Genomic DNA, 13790 nt, shown 5'->3' with positions numbered 1-13790 from the left:
ATGGGTGCCATCTAGAAATTAACATATCTGAACCCCAAATCTTTGCTCTTAGCCACAATTACATTATAAGACCCTTTAGGAAGAGATTTACTACTTTCCCTGGCAATTAATCAGGATCATCTCAGATGTTGGAAAACTTTGTCTTAAGGATTGCCTAGTCTAACTTCATTATTTTCTAATAAGAAAATTGAGGCACAAAGTTGTTAATGGTTCTTCTCTAAGATCCAACAGTAAGATAATTGCAAAGTCAGAGCATGAATCCACACATCTGGCTGATACACCTTGATACAGCACTGTCTGTATTGGAGTATGGTTGTTTACAACATCATTTCCTCCATCCTTCTAACTCACCTGGGTGTGCCTCACAGCTGGCTGCACAGCTGTCTAAGGATGCAAAGTCAAGTTCTGGAAGTCCTCCTGGGGAAGCTTTCTCCTATCCTTTCTCATGTCTTTTCCAAACAAACCCAACCATCCAACTACTCCCACCTATTTATCATTTTGCCTAGTCCTTCATGTCTATAAATGTGAGTGGTAAATTTCATTTATGATTCTATGTCACCTTCAGAGTAAAGAAGATAGCCTGTAATTTCTAATTCTTGTCATATTACTGCATGGCTGCATGCCTTTGATGTGGTGTCTCCTTACTGAGATCACGTAGTGCTGGCTTTGGGAGGTTCTAACATATCAATCCCATGGATGCATGCATGATGGGTCTTCTTTGATGCATAGTAAGAAAGGAAAGATAAGGACAACTGGAGAAGTTACATATGCATAAGTATGCGTGTGTATGTGTGTGTGTGAGAGAGAGAGACAGAGAGACAGAGAGACAGAGAGACAGATGGAGACAGAAACAGAGTGCCCTCATCCCTAACTCAGATATCTCCAATTGATAACCACTTGTAAATAAAACTTTAGTCCACTCAAAGGGAGTCTCACCAGAGAAACAAACTACTCTTAAGGGTAGGCTACATGCCCAGCAGTAGATGGCCAACTGAAAATAAATTTTTAGTTGTCCTTGTCCATTTTTAGACGTCCTTGTCTCATAATGTTAAATCAGGACTTTCCCCTTTTTTTCCCTTTATTTTTAAAAGAATGTATCTTATTTTTATTTTATTCACATATAGATTTAAATTTCTTTCTTCCCTCTTTCTACTCTGAGTGTGTGTGTGTGCACACACACACACACCTATCTATATGTTCATGCTTCCAGTTCAGAAATTTTATGGGATTTCTAAGTATGTGAATGAATGGGTCTCTTCATCTTTATCTGTTTCTGGTAGCTTTTCTTGGTCTCTTTTCCTTCCGTTTGTTTTGTCCTACTCCAATGTGTTAGTTTTGTTTTATTTAATTATATTTTTATTATTTCTTAGAAGCATGTTTATTTATTTTTTTATTTTTTAATATATTAAATCCCCTGGAATTACAGGCTGTTGTGAGAGGCCTGGTAGAGGTACTGGGAATAGGACCCCTAAGAGCACTCCGCCATATCCACTGGCGGAGCAGAAAGTGTTCTTCACCACTGAACCACCTCTTCAGCCTCTTGCCTGTTTGTAGACAAACAGAAAGTGGTGGGCCAGGATAGGAGGGGGAGAGGGAAGAAGTTGGGAAAAGTAGTGGGAGGAGAAACCATAATCAGGATGTAGTATGAGATTTCTTTTAAATTTATTTCAGTAGGAACAGGGGTGGAAGAATACATAAGTGAAGAGGAAAGAAGGAAGGAAACGAAGAAAGTTAGAGTCAGACAGAAACAGACAGATGAAAAGAAATGGCGGTTGGAACCAGAAACAGAGATGAGAGATGAGGGGAAAGAGAGACTTGAAACATTTGTGTCAGTTCATCCAGACTATAGCACAGAGTGCTTTGATCATGTCTGCCCCACAACCTCTCCTCACATCTCTCCCTTCACCTTCCCACTGCTTCTCTACTTTCCCCACTGAGTGCAGTTTGTGTTACTCTACTTCTCTTGGGAGCAAGGCCTGCTCTAGAGTGTGGTCAGTCTTCCAAGAGTCACACCGTTACACGAAGGTGACTCTTCTTATCCCAGAAGCTATCAAACACTAACAGTTCCTCAGGCAGGAATACAGTTTCACGTCTATCTTCCCCTCTCCATGCTTGGGTTTTGTCTGTGCACATTCCGTGCACACTGTCACAACTCCCATGAGTTGATAGGCATAACTGCCCTGTTGTGAGAGGATATGATTTTGATGATAGTTTAACCATTCAACTCAAAGAATGACCCTTAGTTGTAAGACATTTGCTCTGCTTTTTGTATGTTGGATTGTGTTGTGAGATGATGCTGAAAGATGGCATGATTAATATTTTATCGAAATAAGAACTATCAGAGCTTTTTTGACAGTTCAGTGGTTAGAAACACTGGCTGTATGATCATGGACCTGAGTTCAAATCCCATCACTTACATAACTCCCCTGCTGTGATCTTGCATGAGCCTGTAATCCTAGTGCTGGGGGTGGGTTGGAGAAAGGGGATACTAAGGCTTGCTGACTACCAGCCTAGTCAAAAAACACAAGCTTCAGGCTCAGTGAAAAACTCTGCTTCAAAGGAATAAGGTTCAGAGTGATAAAAAACCTAAAGTTCTCCTCAGGCTTTTGCATTTGTGCAAACCTATATACACACACATGTGCTATGCCCATACACATACATGTGCACAGAAATTAGAAATGATATTTTAAACATATTGTCTGACTGCCTTTCTTCCTCTCTCTCCATCTCTATGTCTCTCTGTCTCTGTATCTCTCTCTCTCTCTCTCTCTCTCTCTCTCTCTCTCTCTCCTCTCTCTCAAATGTGTGTGTTTTCTTTTTTTATTTTGCTAATGGCTGAAGGCCAAATCTGGGACACCATTCCTTGGCACGGCTGGCTTTTCATCTAGTGCAGGAAGCTCCTTCAGGGCTATGAGTCACTATTTGGAATGAAGCCTTATTCATTTCTGAGTGTTTCTCATTATTAGAGAATCCCTTGTTATACAAAGGCTAGCTTCCTTTAGAATCTTTGATGGGTCTAGAGCCTGCCACCTAGAATAACGTAGTCCCTCTCCTGTTTCTTTATGAATTTGGATGTCTACTCTGAGGAAAAGGGGTCAGGTTTGCTTTAGGAAATGGTTTCCTAACCCTGTCACCAGTGGGTACTACTAAGAAAGACAAAAGGCAGATACAGGTCAGGTTTCTTCTGTGTCTTCTACCTCCCAGCCTCTTCCTACTGAAAAAAATACAATAATACCTGGAACCCAGTGAATGCTTGCTTTGTATGGCACACTATTCTAATACACCTTAGGTTGTGTGGTACCTTACAATCCTCCCAACCACTCTCAGAACTTGATATTTAGTTTGTCCTGTTTTAAAGATGAAAAACTAAGGCACAAAGAGGTTTGGAAACTTTCCCATAGTCTGGATTGAACCATGTACACCAGGAGAGCAGATCCTACCTTTGTGACTACTAGATTTTTCTTCTCTCTCTTTTACTCATTGATGTCAAAGTTCTTAAAATATAAAGGCATTGCATCATTCAGAACTAATATGACCTGGTAAGTCCAGGGGGACATCGCCCATGCCTCAGCCAAGACACTGTTGTATGGCTGTTAAGATCACATTTAACAAGTTTGGCAGCCTCCAGAACTTATCCTGAGATTGCACTGAACTCAAATGACCCAAGGTTTTTCTGTTGTTGTTTTTCAAACTAACTCAACCCATTCTGGTTCTGAAACTGATTTTTTTTTAAGTATAAGAGCTAGGTTTTGTGTATATATACTTGTAAAAGCATTTTCTACAGTTATACTAAGAAAATGGAATTGCATGTAGACATAAAGTATAATTTGATAGGTTCACCTAATCAGATTGTGGGCAAAATTTTTGTGACTTTCAAAATTATTTAACTTGTGGTTGTCATGATGTTGGTTTCCATCACCAGCAAGAATTAAAAGCTGGTGATGGAAAAATGAAGGTTCTAGTTTATGCCATGTTTTTTATCTTGTTCACTGCTTTATAGCAATCTGGATTCTGGCCCTCGAGCATAGCAGCTTCCCTTCTTGTCTCTGTGTCATGCACAGATGAAAAGACAGGGATATCCTCTAAGTTGTTGGTGTCTTAGGTGGACAGACTCAAAGGGCAGGGAGCGAGCACATTGCCTCATTAAATAGACTCTGGAGCAGTGGCTCTCAACCTCCCTAAATCTATGATCTTTTAGTATAAAATATTAAAAAATTAATATTTAACAAATTATTATAAATCACACAATTATAAATTACTTAAATGTTTAATAAAATATAAATTCGATAAAATGTAAATGTAATAGAATAGTAAAATACAAAAATCCTCGTGTTGTGGTGACCCTGAAACAAAATGATTTTTGTTGTTAGTTCATAACTGTAATTTTGCTACTGTTATAAAATGTAATGTAAACATCTGTGTTTTCTGATGGTCTTAGGTGACCCCTGTGAAAGGGTTGTTTGACCCCAAAGGGATCCTGACTCACTGGTTGAGAACCACTGCTGTGGAGACTCTTGTGCCCATGGGTCTTGTAGTGCTCAGTCATGATGTGGGAGTAAGTAAGAACACACACATTAAACCTCACTGCCAACTACCAGCTGCACTTTGGTTATTCTTATTGGATTATGGCTGGATTGAACATTGTCCATTGTTCAACATTTCAGCAGATACTTATGGGAATCTGGCCAATTTGTGGCACGCTGCTAAACTCTAGGGATATAAAGACACATAAAACATGATTTCTTTCCTCAATGACTTACAGTCTAGTGGCACAGTCTACTTCATGAGAGACTTGCATAAGCTATAACCATGAACATGCAACCATTAGAAGACAGCCACGGAAGAGCCTTAGCCTAGAGAATATCATGGGTAAGGGGGACAATTTATTTCCACGTGCACACCTCATGGTTCTCATGCCTGAATCTATTAGAATTCTACCTTTTCACAAGACACTTCTCTTGTCTTAGTTATAGTGGAAGTGTAGAAGTGAGCAGGGCAGGTCCACCAAAACTATCTTCAGTAACTCTAGGAGCTCTGGTGTCAGACCTGATCTTTCTTGCTGGAAACTCAGAGCCCTTTTTGTTTGTTTGTTTGGTTGTTTTGGCATGTCTTTCTGTTAGCTTTCCATCACTATCACAAAATATTATAATCATTCATTTATAAAGAGAAAAGGTTAAATTTGACTCATAATTGTGGAGGATCTAGTCCATAGCTGATTGGCTAAATTGCTTCAAGGACACAAGGCGTGTCTGGCAGAAGCATATGGTAGTGTAAAATTGCTCACCTTCTGGTTGAACTGGAGTCGTAGGATCCACTTCGGGTCCTCTCAATGCTCTGAATACCTCCCAGGGCTCTGGTTCTCCAGGGTTAGAGCATATAACAGTGCCACACTGGTAACCAAGCTTTTGACACATAGGCCTTTGGGAGACATTTAGGTCCAAGCTCTCCATGCTTGATGCCCTCACCCTCCCACCAGCCGAGCCATGCCTATTCAAGCCTTCAGACTCACATTCTACCTCCTGTGAAACTTCCCTCGAGTGTTTCAACCCTGCTAACCCCATCTCATCGTGTAGAGAGAGTGGTGGTCGCTGCCAGAACCTAGTACAACTTTTGTATGGTGGTGTCTTTTCTGAGACTCTTTCACGAGAGCAATTTCACTTCCCCAGTAAGGTGGTGACAACGTTTTAAAAACGGGAACAATTCCTGGGTACTCAGTTCATGTAGGTCCTGGAGTAGCCACCTGATAAACATATGCTTCTGGTTTTTGTTTGTTTTTTTAAGTCTTACCCCAGAAAGAAAATGAAAAAATAGGCTTTTAAATTTTTCTGAATTGTCCCTATCTCTCTTTTCCATGCACACTTTTCTTTCTACCCCCTCTGGACTTTTCACCTGAAGTTCCTCCTGTTGGGAAAGGGAAGTGATATCATTATAATCTCAAAACTTTTAAAAATGAAAAATGTGTTCTTCCCGTTGCAAGACTTTTATCTTCTCAGCACGAACAATAGGGTTGTTTCGTTGGCTTGTGTTGTGCAGACTTTTCTGCCTACACTAGAGTCTCACACAGGACACTCAGGTCCTTCCCCCCTGTGCAGACAGGGTCTTTCACCAGGTGGAAAATTCCAGTCAGTGGTTATTGCTTTGGGAAGCTTGGGATGCTCAACTACCAAGAAGTTTGTTTGTTTATTTGTTTGTTTGTTTCCTTCTGGAATTTTTGTAGGGAAGGGGCTGAAGAATCTGAAAAATGAGGTGTGGTAGAGAGTGTCCTCCTATCTCTGCCCTGACTCACTTGTAGAAGCAGTATTCACTGTGTACCTGAAGTCTTTTCTAGGAAACTTTCTTCCTCAGCACTGTGGACTCAGGGCTACCAGCCCAGGTTCATCCCTGGATCTACCCCATGCCTACCCTGCTTCTTGACCTCAGAATTTTACTCAGTCTATAATGTTGTTTCCTTTTCTTGGCAGGTGAAGCCTGGAACAGGACTTTAAGGGTTTGTGGTCCTCCGTGCTTCTCACTGGAAAAGACGCCCTGAACTGTAAGTAACTTTGGTTGGCATTTCCACACTGACCCCATAAGGTTATGGGTTCAGGACCAGCCCCAAGCCTGATCTTTAACTAACATGACAGAAGAGACAGTGAACTGGTCAGAATGTAAAATACGGTGAGGCTGTAATTAGATTATGTCTGAATGTGAAGCTGAGGCTCTATAATATAATTCGCTACTTAATTAGACTGTGTTGGTTGGACATAAACCAATGGATATGGACTTATGTTCCATGTGTCGTGAGTGCCAGGGGAGAAAACACTTGGTTTTCAAGGCCAACCTGATCCTTGGCCACGTCTGTCCGTGATGGAGCAGAGGTGCAGTGAAAGGAAGAGTGGGTGACTTGGTTATTTCTGTGGCTGTACGAAGGAGGGGAAAGGAAATTCTGCTGACCCTTCCTTCAGCGCTGTAAATGTTCTGCCTCATTTGAGGCTGATGGGTTCAGTGCCGGCCCCCCCGGATGCGGCATCGGTCTGCCCACCTATAGAACCTGGCCAGAGTTCAGGCTCCTCTCCAGTACTTCTCGGTAACTTCAACTCGACGTGACCTCTCCCTTCTGGTATTCTGCGCAGCCACCCCTCTGCCACTCCTCTGGCGTGTGCGTCCTCCAGCAGGGTATAAGCTCCAGTGGGGCAGGTCTGGGACTCACCTTCTTCCTAGTTGATAAGTGTTAGCAAGTGACAGGGTAAGTCTGGACGAGCCTAAAGACTTCTTTTTGCTTCAGGGGCTACCTGAGGCTTGAGGAACTCCGGCTGCGACTTTGATAGTACACTGGCTTTCAACCAGTTCATGGAATTATAAATGATTAACCGTTATCAGTGCACATCTTCACCTCTGTGTAAAAATAGATTGACTGTAATGAGTGTTTGAATAAATCATAAGAATGGCCGCCTTGCGATCGGCTAACATCCTGCCGATGGCTGCCCGGTGAGTGAGCAGGGCGCCGGTCCTCTGCCTAATGGCCTGCAATTCAGTGTTGGTCGCCTGAGTGAGTGATTGACGGGCCTCAGCTCCCAGGGCACCTCCTCTCAAGCCCTGGCTCTGGAGTGGTAGAATCCTCAGGCTGGAGGTGCGGCGAAGGGTGCCTTTCTCCATCTGCCTAGAGCGGAGGGAAAGGGTGTGGGCGCGAGTGTGTGTCGGAGGGGTAAAGAGAATCAATGTCCCTTCGCATCAGAGGTTACTGGGACCTCGTAAGTCAGGACAAGTATAAGGAGCAAGCTGAGCGTGAACTTTGATGGGAGAGAAATTGGTCTGTATCTTCCCTCCCCATTGGGGAAGGAAGTCTGGCATTCCTACCCAAACTCACAGAAAGCTTCCTTAAAGGGACACTCTTGGACCTGCAGTGAGAATCCAAGAGCAGGCTCAGGGCTCTCAGATGGGCAGGTGTCAGAGGATTTTTCAGGTAGTAGTTGCCAAAGCTACCTCAGGTGTGAAGTTCCTGTCCTTTGAAGTGGGAGGCAGAAGAGGAGAGACAGCAGGCTCAGAGTGACAGGGAAGGAGACAGAAAGTCTGACGTTTCAGAGGGAATTCAGGGGACTCCAATGATGGATGCTGAGTTTGCAGGAACAGCACTTAATAGTGTTTAATTCAAGTGGTGTCTCATTAGGCTGTGTAACAAACTGACCTATGACACACAGAAGATGGAATGTTTATTCTGCCCATATAGTTTGTGAGTTGGGAATTTATATAGGGGGTGGTGATGTCTGTCTATTGGGTATGGGCTTTCAGTTAAGGCAACTCGAAAGCTGAGTGGTAGAATCCTCCTAGGCTCATTCACTCAAAATTCTGGGCTTTGGTTCTAGCTCTTGACTGAGACCTGTCAGTCAGAACTTCTCGGCCTTTCTATGTGGTCTGGGCTTCCTTTCAGTGCAGCTGCTAAATTCTAAGGTGAAGCAGCCTGAAGGACAGCAAAGGCTTCATTGCTTTTCATGGCTTGGTCCATAAAGTCAAGTAGCATCACCCAAACTTCCTTCTGTCCATCAGAACAGGTCCAATGGTGCACAATCCCCACTGCCTCTCAACGTATCAACACCGCTTAAAAGAAGAGCTAAGTGTGGTGGGTGCATAGGGGCACTGGCAGTGGTGCTGCTGCTGGTGTGTGTGTGTGTGTGTGTGTGTGTTAATTCTTTTAAGTCATCCCTTTGTATTTATAGGGAATGGTTCTGGACTCCTTGCAGAGACCAAAATCTGAAGTCATAATACTGGCAAAATACTGTCAGGCATAGTATTTACAAATAGCCCATGCACATCTTCCCACACACTCGAAATCATCTTTAGATTATTTATAAGACTGAACACAATGTAAATGCTGTGTGAATAGTTGCCAATACTATGTTGCTCAGGAAGTAACAGGAAACAAAAAAATGCTTGTACTTACTTGTTCCTTACAGATACCTTATCAAGTATTTCCTATCTGTGATTAATTGAGTCTGCAATATAACCTAGAGATATGGAAGCCATTGTTTGCCGTGGCTCTCGTCTCTGGAGCTGCTATTGGCCTGTTACAATAGCCTTTACCTGTTTCCTCAGAACAGTTGAACTTGACCCTTCAGGGAACGACGAGTTCTGTACAGTCTGGGGAATGATCTATGACAGCTGTGCTTGCAGATTTGGGTGAACACATTTATTAAGTAGATAACAAACGATAAAAAGAATAAATAGTGAGCAGCCATAGAAGCAGCAGACAGTGAAAATATCATCAAATCAGGTGGTAGAGGTAATAGGAACATCCCAATGGAGAGTGCAAGCAAAAGGTGCTATTATCAAATCAGGGCTTACGAATACCTAGTAAGCCTGGGAATCCCTCTTGAGGCAGCTAGCTGGGACTCACAACTGAGAGAGCCCTGTACAGAGCAAAGAGTCCCCTCGAGTGAGACTTCAAATAAAAGAACAGATAACCGAAGGAAAGCGACTTAGTCATCCAGAAGAAACCAACTGGGGAAGTTGAGGCAGTCAGCTGAAGTCCCCGGTTTGCAGTTTCCATCTATGTGTTAACTTATCAAAGCTGAATTTCTGGCCTCCTGTTCCTACAACTGGAGGCACTTTCCATGTGGGATAAACAGTAGTAACCTCGGTTGGAAATGGTTTACCTTCAGGCTCTTCTCAAGGGCATTATGTTTTTAACTCCCTTAGCTGCTTACTCATTGGCTTTTGTTTTTTTGTTTTTTTTGGGGGGGGGTTGTTTTGAGTTTTTTTTTGTTGTTTTGTTTTGTTTTTGTTTTCCTTTCTGTCACAAAATTCCAAGGCAGCCCTGACTCAGGATGTTTAAGGGACATAAGCATGCTTGGATCTGAAGTGGGCTGAGGGGCAATTTTGCTTCCAGAGTCAGTATCTCAGGACGCTTAAACAACATGACCATTTACCAACATAGCATACATAACACCTTGGAAGAAAACCTTAGCCTTGGAAACCCTTCAAAGCCAAGCAGCCTCTTCTCAGACAGGGTGTGGTAGTACTAGCAGGCTTTGTGTTGGGAGAAACTGATGTCATGGTCCATACCAGGGAGAACAAGTCCTGTATATAACTTATAACCCACAGCTTAGAATCTTAGATCTAGCCTCTGCAAGCCTGGACCCTCTTCCCACATCTTCAGTGTCATAGCCATCAAAGTTGTGGTGGATTGCAGGTAAATCTCAGAGCTTAAGAGACTACAAGGGGCTTCATGGGGTTGAGGAATTCCGCACACCAATCTCTCCCTTCTCTCTCCAACTCTTCTGCTATTCTCTTCCTCGATCACACATTCTGGTCTGGGAGCCTGCACTCTTTTTTATATCGTTTTTTTATTGGATATTCTCTGCATTTACATTTCAAATGTTATCTCCTTTCCCCCTTTTTCCCTTTCCCTCCCCTTGCTTCACGAAGATGCTTCCTTTCCCAATCACTCTTTCCCTCCTCAGTGCCTTGGCATTCCACTACACTGGGAAAATGAGCCTTCACTGGACCAAAGGCTTCTCCTTCCATTGATGCCAGACAATGCTGTCTTCTGCTGCATATGCACCTGGAGCCATGGGTCTCTCCATGTGTGCTCAATGGTTGGTGTTTTAGTTCCTAGGAGCTCTGGAGGGTTTGGTTGGTTGATATTGTTGTTTTACCCATGGGGTTGCAAACCCTTTCAGCTCCTTCAGTCTTTTCTCTAGCTCCTCCATTGGGGTCCCCATGTTCAGGCTGATTGTTAGCTGCAAGCATCTTCATCTGTATCAGTATGGCTCTGACAGAGCCTCTGAGGAGGCATCCATATCAGGCTCCTGCCAGTAAGCACTTCTTGGCATCAGCAATCGTGACTGGGTTTGGTGGCTGCATGTGAGATGGATCCCCAGGTGAGGCAGTCTCTGGATAATCTTTTCTTCAGTCCCTGCTCCACTATTTGTCCCTGTATTTCCTCTTGTCAGTGTTTTGTTCTCCCTTCTAAGAAGGACTGAAGCATTCACATTCTTGTCTTTCTACTTTTTGAGCTTCATATGGTCTGTGAATTGTTTCTTGGGTAAGCAGAGATTTTTGTGCTAGTATTCACTTATCAGTGAGTGCATACCATGTGTGTTCTTTTGTGACTGGGTTACCTCACTCATGATTATATTTTCTAGTTTCATCCATTTGCCTAAGAATTTCATGAAGTCATTATCTTTAATAGCAGAGTAGTATTCCATTCTGTAAATGTACTACATTTTCTGTATCCATTTCTCTGTTGAAGGACATCTGGGTTTTTTCCATCTTCTGGCTATCATAAATAAGGGTGCTATGAACATAGTAGAGCATGTGTCCTGTTATATGTTGGAGCATCTTTTGGGTATAGCTGGGCCCTCAGGTAGTACTATGTCCAACTTTCTGAGAAACAGCCAGACTGATTTCTAGAGTAGTTGTACCAGCTTGCAACCCCATTAACAATAGAGGATTGTTCCTCTTTCTCCATATCCTTGTTAGCATCTGCTGTCACCTGAGTATTTAGCCATTCTGACTGGTGTGAGATGGAATCTCAGGATTGTTTTGATTTGCATTTCCCTGATGCCTAAAGATGCTGAACATTTCTTAAGGTGCTTTTTAGCCATTAAATTTTCCTCAGTTGAGAATTCTTTAACTCTGTCCCCAATTTTTTAATAGGATTATTTAATTTTCTGGTATCTGATTAATTTTATATCCAACTACTTTGCTGACATTGTTTATCAGCTGTAGGAGTTCTCTGGTGCAATTTTTGGTGTCACTTAAGTATACTAACATATCATCTCAAATGATTTTGACTTTTTTTTTTTCCTTTGATCTCCTTTTGTTGTCTTACAGCTCTGGCTAGTACTTCCAGTACTATATTGAATAGGTAGAGAAAAAGTAGGCAGCCTTGTCTAGTTCCCGATTTTAGTGGAGTTGCTTCAAGTTTCTCAGAATTTAGTTTGATGTTGGCTACTGGTTTGCTGTATATTACTTTTAGTATGTATAGGTATGGGCTTTGAATTCCTGATCTTTCCTCATGAAGAGGTGTTGAATTTTGTCAAATGTGTTTTCAGCATCTAATGAGATGATCATGTGCTTTTTTTTTTGTTTGTTTATATAGTAAATTAAGTTGATGGATTTCCATATATTAAACCATCCCTGCATCCCTGGAATGAAGCCTACTTGGTCACAGTGAAATGGTCATTTTCATGTGTTCTTGGATTCACTTTGCAAGAATTTGATTAACTAATTTTGCATGAATGTCCATGAGGAAAATTGGTCTGAAGTTCTCTTTCTTTGTAGGGTCTTGTGTGGTTTACGTATAAGCATAATTGTGGCCTCAAAGAATGAATTTGGTAGTGTTTCTTCTGTTTCTGTTTTGTGGAATAGTTTGGAGAGTATTGGTATTAGGTCTTCTATGAAGGTCTCATAGAATTCTGCACTAAACCCATTTGGTCCTGGGCCTTTTTTGGTAGGGAGACTTTTGATGACTGCTTCTATTTCTTTAGGGGTTATGGGGCTGTTACAATGGTTTATTTGGTCCTGGTTTAACTTTGGTATCTGGTATCTGTCTAGAGAATTGTCCATTTCATCCAGATCTTCCAGTTTTGTTTAGTATAGGCTTTTGTAGTAGGATCTCATAATCTTTTAAAATTTCCTCAGTTCCTGTTGTTATGTGTCTCTTTTATTTCTGATTTTGTTAATTTGAATACTGTCTCTGTGCCCTCTAGTTAGTCTGGCTAAGGGTTTATCTATCTTGTTGATTTTCTTAAAGAACCAGATCCTGGTTTTGTTGATTCTTTGTATGGTTCTTTTTGTTTCTACTTGGTTGATTTCAGCTCTAAGTTTGATTATTTCCTGAAGTCTACTCCTCTTGGGTACATTTGCTACTTTTTGTTTTAGAGATTTCAGGTGTGCTGTCAGGCTGTTAGTATATGCTCTCTCCAGTTTCTTTTTGGAGGCACTCAGAGCTATGAGTTTTCCTCTTAGCACTACTTTCACTGTATCCCATAAGTTTGGGTATGTTGTGCCTTCATTTTCATTAAATTCTAAAATGTCTTTGATTTTTTTCATTTCTTTCTTGACCAAGTTATTATTGAGTAGAGTATTGTTCAACTTCCATGTGTATGTGGGCTTTGTGCTGTTTGTGTTGTTATTGAAGACTAGCCTTAGACCATGGTGATCTGATCGGATGCATGGGATTATTTCAATCTTGTGTCTGTTGAGGCCTGTTTTGTGACCAGTCATATGGTCAGTTTTGGAGAAGGTATTGTGAAGTGCTGAGAAGAAGGTATATTCTTTTGTTTTAGGATGAAACGTTCTATATAAGTCTGTTAAACCCATTTGGTTCATAACTTCTGTTAGTTTTACTGAATTTCTGTTCAGTTTCTGCTTCCATGATCTGTCGATTGATGAGAATGGTTTGTTGAAGTCCCCCACTATTATTGTGTGTGGTACAATGTATGCTTTGAGCTTTAGTAGAGTTTCTTTTATGAATGTGGGTACTCTCATATTTGGAGCAAAGTTGTTCAGGATTGAGTGTTCATCTTGATAAAATTTTCTTTTGATGAGTATGAAGTGCCCTTACTTATCTGTTTTTATAACTTTTGTGTGAAAATCTATTTTAGAATTTTGGATATTAGAATGGCTATTCCAGTTTGTTTCTTCAGACCATTTGCTTAGAAAACTGTTTTCCAGCTTTTTTTTCCCTCTGAGTTAGTATCTGTCTTTGTCTCTGAGATAAGTTTCCTGTATGCAGCAAAATGCTGGGTCCTGTTTATGTATCCAGTCTGATAACCTATATCTTTTAATGATGAATTGAGTCCATTGAT

General features: G+C 41.6%; 1 protein-coding gene across 1 annotated transcript in view; it reads left to right on the top strand.

Annotated features, from left to right (window-relative positions):
* PKNOX2 (PBX/knotted 1 homeobox 2) overlaps positions 1–13790 on the top strand; it is a 263021-nt gene that overhangs the window by 61294 nt on the left and 187937 nt on the right. Inside the window, exon 2 of the mRNA XM_080930675.1 lies at positions 6462–6532. The gene's annotated coding sequence lies outside the window, so the exon portion shown is untranslated. The remainder of the gene's footprint in view (positions 1–6461; positions 6533–13790) is intronic.

This window comes from Micromys minutus (assembly GCF_963924665.1).
Source record: "Micromys minutus genome assembly, chromosome: 16".
Lineage (NCBI taxonomy): Eukaryota > Metazoa > Chordata > Mammalia > Rodentia > Muridae > Micromys > Micromys minutus.
The sequence above is the reverse complement of the archived record's forward strand: the minus strand, read 5'-3'. Positions and strand labels throughout refer to the sequence as shown.